Below are 10772 nucleotides of genomic sequence, written 5' to 3'. Positions count from 1 at the left end.
TTTTCAATGTGCACCGTCCCTTATTAACCATTAAAAAAAACGTTGCACTTTAACTTTGTTGTGATTCAAATCATGCACGACCGAGACTTTACGTTACAGAAAAAAAAGGGACTTAAAAAAGCTGATGTCTGCTTTTACTGTCAGACATAATACAGTCGGCTGTAACATAAGGACATATGTGAGATGTGGGACACATGTGAGATGTGGGTAGAGGCTGTGTTATATTGTTTTTATTCCCTCTCCAAAAACGTGCAGAATGTGAATGCCATAGCTTTCAAACGTAAAGCAAAGTCCAGGTTCTGCCTCTATATATTTCATTAACTTGTGTTAATGTAGTTGCTATGGCTCCAGGGTATTTGCTCAATGCTCAATGTACTTTTGCTGAAATAAGATCCATCAGTCAACACAAAGCAAAAAAAAGCTTAATTTGCAGAATAAAGGTCATTGGAGCTGTTACTTTTGAGGGTCTTTGACAGAGAACAGTGTTCAAAACAACAAATTCTGGAGAAACACTGCTTCAAAATATAACAGTATACCGAGGCGTTCACTTGTAGTTCTAAAAATCAGTATCAAGTGTATAACGCTGAGTTGACTATTATGATTTGCCCTTGTGAACTGGACCCAACACACTCATGTTCCTATGGCACACAGAATACACTACATATCTCTATATGCTGCTGGAGACTACTCCATACACTCATACTGCCAACCACATATAGCCTGTGGAGAAAACTAGTTATCAGCGTATGTGCTGATGAGGGCTTCCAAATCTTTTAATTGTAATGTGATTAAGTGATTATCGAGCATGTATGGGTCCAAACCAGCAACTGATCATTTGTTAATTGCATTCATTGGATATTTAAAGAATGAATTAGTGTGTCCTCTGAATCTAACAGATACGTAAATTGTACTTAAACGCTGTTCTCGGATCGTCTTTCATTAGGTATAATCTATATTGTGAATGGCTTTAACTTTGTAAAATAACATTCCTTCCATGTTTGCCGATAGGACGTGTCCTTGTGAAGCGAGCCTGCCTTCCACAGCCACACTCTTTTATTAATCATCACTAATTAAACGTATCGATTGAGGTTTGAGGATTTCCAGTTGATAGGGTTTACTACACTGTAAAGTGCAAACAAACAAAAATGACCAAACGCACCACACATTCATGTGCCCTTGAAGGCTCCGTCGCTTTGGAAGAGCTTGGAAAATGAGACAAAGATGTGTCCGCTCACTTCTCATTAAGTAACGTCTGAATTCACGGCGTCTGAGGAAAACGCCGTCCTTGGCTCTACCAAGAGCCGCAGCCACTGAGGCTGAACTTAGTATCCATTTGTTTTCTAGCAGCATGACCTATTGTCCCAGGGAAAAGCTATATGAAATGAAATCACAGCTTGAATCAACCTGGGAGGACCAGATGGGATACAACAACAACAACAACAACTGACGGATCACAAGTTCTGATGAATAGACACGTTATTAGAGGGAGAGATCACTTGAAAGCTCACTGAACATGTTACTGCACTCCAGCAAGTGCATGTCCTCCCAGACTGACTGAAGCCACAATGTGGGTCTGATAAAACAAAAAAATAGATTTTAAAGTATTTTTGACCACTTAAATGTTCTGCACTTACAAATAAAAACGAAAGAAATTCATTCATTAATTCATTCATTAATTGATTTAATTAAAATAGAGTAAATATCATAAATAATAAGGTGATGTAATGTAATGATGAAATTACTTCCTAAACTCACTGACCTCTAAAGAAAACCATCTATCTCTAAATTTGGTAATTTTTTATTTATTATATAAACCGATGGATTTAGAAAATTACAGTTCTTAAGCTAAATAAACAAATAGGTTAATTGACAATTGCTCTGTCACAAAGCAGAAAACCAGATGGTTATTTATGTTCAGGGAAATTAGGACGCGACAAAATATAAAAAAGGATTTCGTCAAATTGTTTGACAGCCTAAATTGCACCGGCATGGAAGTCAGAAATTAATGAAATTAAAAACGTGATGTTAATCCACTCTACATGCTATTTCGAAGGCCAATGGTGGTTACTGGCTTTGCTTGTTGTTTCAGTGGATTTAAAATAGTTGTACTCCTTAATATAAAAGGCAAACAGTGATAGTAAGTTAAGGATGAGTTTGCATGCATGGAAATTATTTATTTGTGCAGTTAAAAAAAGGACGGAAATAAAGATGTTAAAATTGGAAAGTGGTAAAAGACTTCATACACCCAAAAACAAAAAACAAAGCAGATTTTTTTTGATATATTATATTATATATAAAGTGGCAGTCTCAGGGTCAAAACCAAACCTGCAGTGCCACAGTACATTTAGGATAAATTACTGCATTACAAATTGCTGTAATGTGAGGAGCCCATGCAGAGCGAGGGGTCAACATTCAGCTTCAACAGGGACGAACAACGGAATGGGTCTTCAGTTGCTCCCAGTGTGTGTGTGTGTGTGTGTGTGTGTGTGTGTGTGTGTGTGTGTGTGTGTGTGTGTGTGTGTGTGTGTGTGTGTGTGTGTGTGTCTGTGTGTGTTGGGGGGGGGGGGTATTTGTGTGTGTGTGTGAGTGTGGGTGTGCCTAACTTAACACAGTAAAAAAATCTTACATAACAACGTGGTCTGTTTTGGGTTTTTTTCCACAGAAGCAAATCAACAGCAGTCATCGTTTCATTATCACGCCGTGGTGCAGGTCTGGGGGTTAGTTGACTAATAGACCAATACCAGTTTGATCGGATGCTTTAGCTTGCACTCTATTGTCATCTAGTGGCTAAAAAATGACATAAAATACTGCATGTCGGCTTCATTCTTGACCGACTCAAAACGTTCATCACAAAACTGGATTCGCCTCTCATCCTCGACATTGAAGGACAACATTGTGTAGAATGCTGAAGGAGAACTGCATCTTAGAATCAGACAAACATCCCGCCTGTGGCGGAACACAGGCGTCACTTAAGAGCATCATGTCACATCTAATAATTTAATGTGAACCAAAAAATGCAATATTGTATTCAGCGACAGTCAACAACTTATCAGAAACAGTCAAAACCATCCGCATAAATAATCAAAACTATGAATGAAGCAGTTCCAACTGAGTGCTTCTGCGTCCTGTAACTCATTAGCATTCACTGCATCACAACAATAGGCTTTTTAATCTCTCTTTCTTCAAACTCACAGTTTCCCTGGCTTGCAGAGGAAGAAACAAAAAAACAATACAATTCTGCAGAATTATAAAACTCTTCGTGATGATACAGCCCTTTTCTTTGGCACAGCACGCACAGTTCCACGGGATAGACTCGCCAATAGCCTAATTAAATAGAAAGCACAATTTGTCACGTCAACCAGCCAACAGCAGCGCTTTGTAAATGCCAAAGCACTGCGCCTCAAGTTACTTCTGTTCATAACACACACACACATAACACACGCCATTTCTCTTTCAAACACACATGTGCAAACCTGTTTATGAGCACACACGGGGTCCCTGGTGGTGCCATACCTGCTGCCGCGTCATGAGCCCCCTCTGGAGATTACATCAAAGACCCCTTTGGGTTCAGTTTTCGGGGAATTGCGTTTGAACTCACCCTTCAGAGGACTTTGAGGTTTGTTAGTTATCACCCTGGAGAAAACGAAGGTTCACGGTGCAACGCGGTCTCCTACGTTTAATTAGCGAGAAAGTGTGCACGTGAAAGCAGGTAGTGTGTGGAGTTCCACAGCGGCGAGGCTCGGTCCTCCGCGCCGAGCGACAGTCATGTGTTGTGAGGGGAGCCGCCGCCGCTGCTTCCTCCCTCTTCTCTCTCGTCGACTTCACTGGGTGAAGCGCGGCCCACTTTAAACTCTGGTGACGTCATGGACGCCGATGCTGATGATGCCCCCCCCCCCCTCCCCACACACACAAACACACATCTCTCCTCAGATACATAATACCATATATTTCCAGAACAACTTGTGAGATATTACTCAACTAAAATGCACCTTTACCAGTGAGCCACCTGTAGGACATATGGAAGACTATCTGTCAGTTTTCCACATGGCTGCAACATTCAAAATTATATGAGTTAAAAGTGGCAAAATTGCCCAGAAGAGTGTAATTATTATAATTACATCCTATATTTTTCGGCAAGAGTGAACACTTCAGTTCTCCTCTGAACCAGGAAAAAAAGATCAGGTAGATTGAGGGTTTCAAACCCACATGTGATATCTTCCTCTGACAGATATAAACTCCAGTTTAGAGATGAAGTTGACTGATGACTCGCAGAAAGTCTTTGCAAGGTTAACCTCACTCTTCACACTCCTGCTGTTTCCCAAAACTGACACTATCACCCTTTTGATTTTCCACATGGAAGGTTTGGGAATGTAGCATTGAATCGAGTTTCTCCCTGTGACATTTGGTATATGCTTCTTAGCTGGAGGTCGGCGTGTGTGGGCAAGGTAAATGTTCCTTTTTGTGTTTCCTGAAAAACATGGCTAGCACCATTTTACAGGGTATTTAATATCTTATATATTTTATCTTCGATTGCCAAAGAAACCAAAAATAAACTGATCCATAGGCCTGATTAATTCCTCGCTCAAAAAACGATTAAAAACAAAACAACACATGTGACATGCTCTTTATTATAATGATTATAAGCACTTTAGTTTGATTTGAGTCAATCCCAAATATGTGGTCCTGCTGCAGTGCTGATCACCAAATGTGTGTTATTATGCAGCTGAAAATAGAACCCAACACATGCACCTGTTTTCGCAGGTGGGTATGTGATGTACTTACTGATGTACAGCTTCAGCAGGAAAGACAGAGGACAAATGTGCCACACACAAAGTAGGAATTCAGAAATAACTCAGAGATGGACTGAGATATTTGGATTGATTAATAACAGGAAACATAAAATGCAACATATGGTAAAATTATTTTTTGCAGCACTTCTGCTGTGTTTGAAACTCCTCTGCCCAAAGCCACGCGAGGTTCCCTTTGAATTGCGCACATGCTTTTTAATTTATTGGCTGTTCTTTTATACTTTCTTTTATTGATTAGGCCAATTTAATTATTGGATTATTAGACTATACAAAATCGATGTTAGTAACTGTGCTGCTGCATAACAATACTGTCTTGTGCTGTGTGTGTGTGTGTGTGTGTGTGTGTGTGTGTGTGTGTGTGTGTGTGTGTGTGTTTGTGTGTCTGTGTGTGTTTGTCTAAATTGAATTTAGTTAGTTTTTTATTGCATGTTTTCTTAGTTTGTTGTTTCTTTATTTGTTCAGTAGTGTATACCATGTATTATAAATAAATAATAAATCATCATTATCAGAAATGTTCCAGATCTAATTAAAGCACACATCCAGGATAGTTTTCAACACTAAACCGATCTGAAGTCTTCTGTAACACCAATTAACACTTCTGCAGCAACTCAAATCTTGTTATTGGCCTCAGTACAATTGCGCTGAGCCAAAAATCTGTATCAAAATGTAATTTTAAAAATGGTTTTCAACCTTACTGTCCAAGATGTACCACTTGTTTACATGTTGCACAGTGTGTACTGTCAATCACCCCAAATCCATAAAATAAAACATCTTTTACACACTACACTCTAAATACTCTAATCTGCATTCATTGCAATTACAACAGCATTATATCTTAATTATGAACTAGTACACGAAGACCGCGGAGCAGGAAGTAACACGACTGTAAGAACACTTCAAGCATGTATGATGTATAAACTATTAGTCAAATGTAGACTACTTAATGTATACAAGAATACCTTTCTGGTTTTATATAGGGCTCTTAACGAATGATTACCTAAGTTATTAATTGTCATTGTCATTATTTTCTGTAGATGTAGAAAAAAATTGAAAAATACCCACCAAACCTTTCTCAGGGACCTCGAATGTTGAAATTGCTTCATTTATTCACCTGATGATTCAAACCCACATGATTTTCAGTTTACTGGAATTTAGGACGGGCTGCAAATCCTCAATGTAACATCTGATGATCCACTCATGAGATAATCCAGAATAGTTTTCTAAAAATAGATCATAACTGTAAAAGCTCTCCGTGTCTTTTGTGTATCAAACCTTAGTTTGTAAATCCAAACCACATTTGAGCTGTACCTGTACTTTGGTTCAGTACATGTACAGCTCAAATGTGTACTCAAGTACATGTAGTTGTGTATATCTACTTAATAACTTTACGCCACTACATATAATTAGCTCTCAGACGGATGCTTTCTGTTTGCTTTGTGTAAATTCAACATAGTCCAAACCTGCACCGGGAACCTGTGTCTCTGTGCTCGTGTCTCAATCATGTTCAAGTATTTGTTCTGCCTCAGAACCGCTGAACGTTGGACTTTTGTTTTTCCTACTTTATCAGAAATGTGTTCGCAGCCACATTCGGAAGTCCTATGTGTGCCGTCTTTGGCACGGCTCCAGATGGACTACATATGCCCAAAAGTAAAAGAAGACACAGTGGCCTTCGTTTCTGTATTAGCTCGCTGAGTTATCTTACCCAAACAGAAGGGCACAGCTCCACCTTCCTATCATCACTGGCTAAAGGGCATTATGCGCTGTATGAATGAAACATGAAAATCCATTACACCACCCAAGAATCTGCAAACAAATTCTCATTCTCTCTTTGTTTTTTAGTTAAAATCGTCTCCTGAAGTAGTTTATATTTTCTCTTCTTGATTTCTCCCTTGTTCTCTTTTGATAATGTTCATGAATGTTTTAAACGCTGTCTTTAAGAAGTCTGCTTCAGTCTGCACCTGAGTAGACTCCGATCGGACACTCAGCGATGTTAATCTCTTCCTGGAAAAGTCCATGTGCTGTATATGATTACATGGGTATCAAGAAGGAGATGTAAAACAAATGAGATACAAACACTGAATACAAAGGAAAAAGTGTGCTTATTATTGCAAAACAGTTACATCATGTACTGAAGTGCAATAGAGTATCCACTTGTCTACAATAGTTGTCCCATCCTGTGTCTTGCATAGATTTGCATGTTTGGGACCCCAACCGTTGGCCTCTCTCTTTAGCCGGCGCGACCGGCTGCTGTTATCGCCTGCTTCAGAAGCTGCCTTTGTGGCCCGCTGTAATCCCCAACCACAAATCCCTGACTCCCCAAACAAAGTGGCGGTGGATGAGGCAAGAAATCCGCAGCATCAAACAAGACATGGCGTATTCTGTTTTTCACCCCCGCTCTGCCATGCTTGTCGTCGATCGGCGCATCTGAGTTTGTTCCTTTTATGTCTCATCTCATCTGCTGTCTCCTCGTGATGCAGCAACACCTGGTGAGTAACAAGTGTTAGATTGGAACTCAGAAACTTTTCCATCTTGTGTGCATTTGTTCTGCAGTCATTTCTGACCATTTGTCCTTCCCTCCTCTGGCAGTTAAAGGATCAGTCCATCCAAACCATTCAAACAGTAGATACCAATTGAAAGAAAGGCTTAAAAAATACCTCCATAAATTTGATTTGATGTGTACAATCGTAAATGTGGAATACATAGTGTAAGAGCCAAATGCATGATTTCATTTGTTATAATAATTTAGTTTTAAAAGATTTTAAAAGGTAACTGAATATAAATCCTTTTCATTATGATTTGAAAGAATGTTTAGTTTAACATATATAATTTAGTATTGTATTTGAAAGCTTAATAATTTGTCTGAATGTAAGCTTCCAATCAGATGACGTCACGTCAGTATAACAGCTGTGTGTTGGACTGTCAGTCGTGTTTGAGTTCAGAGTTGTTGGAAACGACATCGTTTTTTGACCGTGTGACCATGTACTATACGTTTTTTAAGTAAACATAATTTTGTATGAAACTACTTGTGTCACTCGCATGTCAATTAATAGCTTTAAAGGACTGATCTCAAAAGTGTGGTACAGAAGAACCAGAACTAGACGGAGTGCCACTACACATAGCATTCACAAACGTTCAAGTTACAGCTAAGACTAATCAGCTAAATAATCATTTGATTTTCAACCAGGAATTAAGATAAGGATACTACACTGGCTACACACAGTGTGTGTGCCACTTACACACACACACACACACACACAGACACACACAGGCACGCACACACATTACACATACACACACACGCATACACACACACACACACACTACACACCACACACACACACACACGGGTAAGCACGGATTGATCAAACCATTGTTTGAGAGTTACATAAGTGTGGAGCATAACCATCACAATATTGCAATACTGCAACCAGGTGCTACAATGGTGTCATTTAAAAAGAATGATGGGAAACCAAAATACAACATAATGCAAGGCAGTGTGGTATTTGTTCATTTCAAGTTTGACAGCAAAGACGAATAGCTCACAGAGTTTGAGGCAAAATGTGATTGGTAGGTGTGAGAAGTGTAGAGAAAATAATATCTGGTTTCTGCTGCCACTATACATTAAAATGGAGATGACTGTAATTTTTTTGGTGGTGTTCACAGCTTTGAAAACTGAAATTTTGGCGCTCCATCTGTGGTCACAGACCTCTTTTCAACGGTTTCATACAAGTCTGTTGACAGCAAGATGGATCATCCACAGAGACACTGACTCTGGAAAGAAGTGTCACTGCAGAATATTTTAAAGATCCTCTACAGATATGTTAAGATATAAGGAATAAATAAAAGAAAAAGAGACCATTTTGAGTCATTATTTGAGTCCAATAGGGTTTTATCCACATAAAAGATTCAATCATTTTGTTCAAAATAATCGTAAAATTTAATCAGCTCCTCCACCCTCCTCAAAGAATCCTTCCAGTTCGACAACTGGAATCAAGATGTGAGCGTGTCAGTGTGTTTATGGAGGTTTCAAGTTAGAAGTCTCACTCGTGAAAGCTGCAAACTGGATCTGCACCTACAAACAATGACATCACAGAATCATGCGCGTCCGATGAAAGGTGATCACCGAGACACCTTTCATCATATGAATGTGAAAACAAAACCGGTGGAACTCAAACTGAAGTAATATTGATACTCATTTCTGATTGGAGGAGAACTATAAGTGTCATTTTCCAACGTTTAGATCAAAACAAATTAAATGACATTCATCTCGTGTGTTTTGGGATGGAGGCGAAATCTCAGAGACAGATGTATTTTCAAACCTCATGGGTAAATAAAACCAATCGATAGGCAAACAAATATTATATAATGTAATAGTTTCTTGATTTGATCGTTTTTTCCTTGCTCCCGACAAGTAATGTTGTTAACCGATGACTAACTTGAACCCAAACACGTCTCAGAAAACATTAGAATTCAAAAAGGATGCTCGCAGCTAAATGAATGCATCCATAAATGTTTGCTTTATTATTGCTGCAGTGCATATGTATTGATAATGGAGTTATTTGTGGTAACAATCCATGAGCCCAAAGGTGCAGGGAGCCTGGAAAGGGAGCGCTTGAGACAGCATAATCTTTACTTCAATAACCACTTTAAAAGTCTGGCGTCATATTGTGTATGTAAAGATTCATAAACACTTAACCCAATGGGGTTGGTGAGAGGGGAGGGAAAGGCGTTGTTTATATAATATAATACAGATTCCAAGTTGAATGAACTGTAATGCTAATTAACTATTTTCAACTTATATATATATATATATATAAAATTATGTATCAAAAATATATTTATATCATTTTGTATATCATGATTTTCTTATTTTTGAAAACCCCAATATAATGAAGCCTACTTTTTAAAATAAGTAACAAAGGAAGGGCCCAAAAGGTGAATAACTGCAACACCTCCCACTGAGCATGGAAGACCCCTTGCTTACAGATCAAATGTAGTGGAAACAACACTCTTTTTGAATATAGATCAGTAGTTTTCAACCATATCAGCTTTTGAACCCTTAATACAAAGCAATATCTACAGTTCTTGCAACTCCTCGACACCCAGGAAGGGGAACCACTGGTGTAGATGTTTTATGGTCCATTGGGGGGATTGTGGTCAAGTCTGATATGCTTGAGTGCCCACAACCCAATTTGTCAAAAGCAACTTAGAATTCACACGGTTCCTGTTCATGGGCTCGAGACAGGACACAACCAATCTTTCCTCTCTGTCAGTCTTGGTTTATGGAGAAAAATATGATTTTGGCAGTAAGATGCTTTTGGTAAACCAGGCACGGCTCAGTGGCCTTGTGTCGGTCAGACAATGTGGAGAGACTTTAGAGCAGATTGTAAAAATTGCAGCCAGTTTCAAGTTGTGCTTGATGACTAATCTGCAAGGAAGGGTTGGACTCACAGCTGAGACATCATTCACTAAAGAGAAGGATAGTGAAGGGCTCCAGTCCAACAGGTGAAACCATTCACAGTTCTCATTTATGTTTAACGGAGAGGTCAAACCGTCTGACTGATACGGCATGTGTCCTAATCTAAAGAGAGAATAGATTAGAGAGTCTAAAAAATCATTATGTTCTGGTCAAATCGTTTTAATGTTAAGAGATTCGTCCTGATAGAAGAGCTTATTTTATATGCAAAAGGCTTAGGGGTCTGGTATATTTGTAATTGTGTAAATGGTGGCAGGGCTTTGATGGAAAAAGAAATGAAAGCTTGGACTATTAAGCAGAAGCCTGAGTTCCTCTAAATGTCCAACCGTGTACAATTAAAAAAAATAATCATCACCCGCCACAGAGTGTCAACAATAATAAATGATATCACGTGTGTAAAGGCAAAGAAGGGAGGGTATTGCTGCGGGGGAAATCAGACACTGCATCCGCAGTGATTTGAGACTGAAATACAGAACCTGCTCAGAAAA

This window comes from Pseudoliparis swirei, chromosome 6, assembly GCF_029220125.1.
Source record: "Pseudoliparis swirei isolate HS2019 ecotype Mariana Trench chromosome 6, NWPU_hadal_v1, whole genome shotgun sequence".
Classification (NCBI taxonomy): domain Eukaryota; kingdom Metazoa; phylum Chordata; class Actinopteri; order Perciformes; family Liparidae; genus Pseudoliparis; species Pseudoliparis swirei.
The sequence above is the reverse complement of the archived record's forward strand: the minus strand, read 5'-3'. Positions refer to the sequence as shown.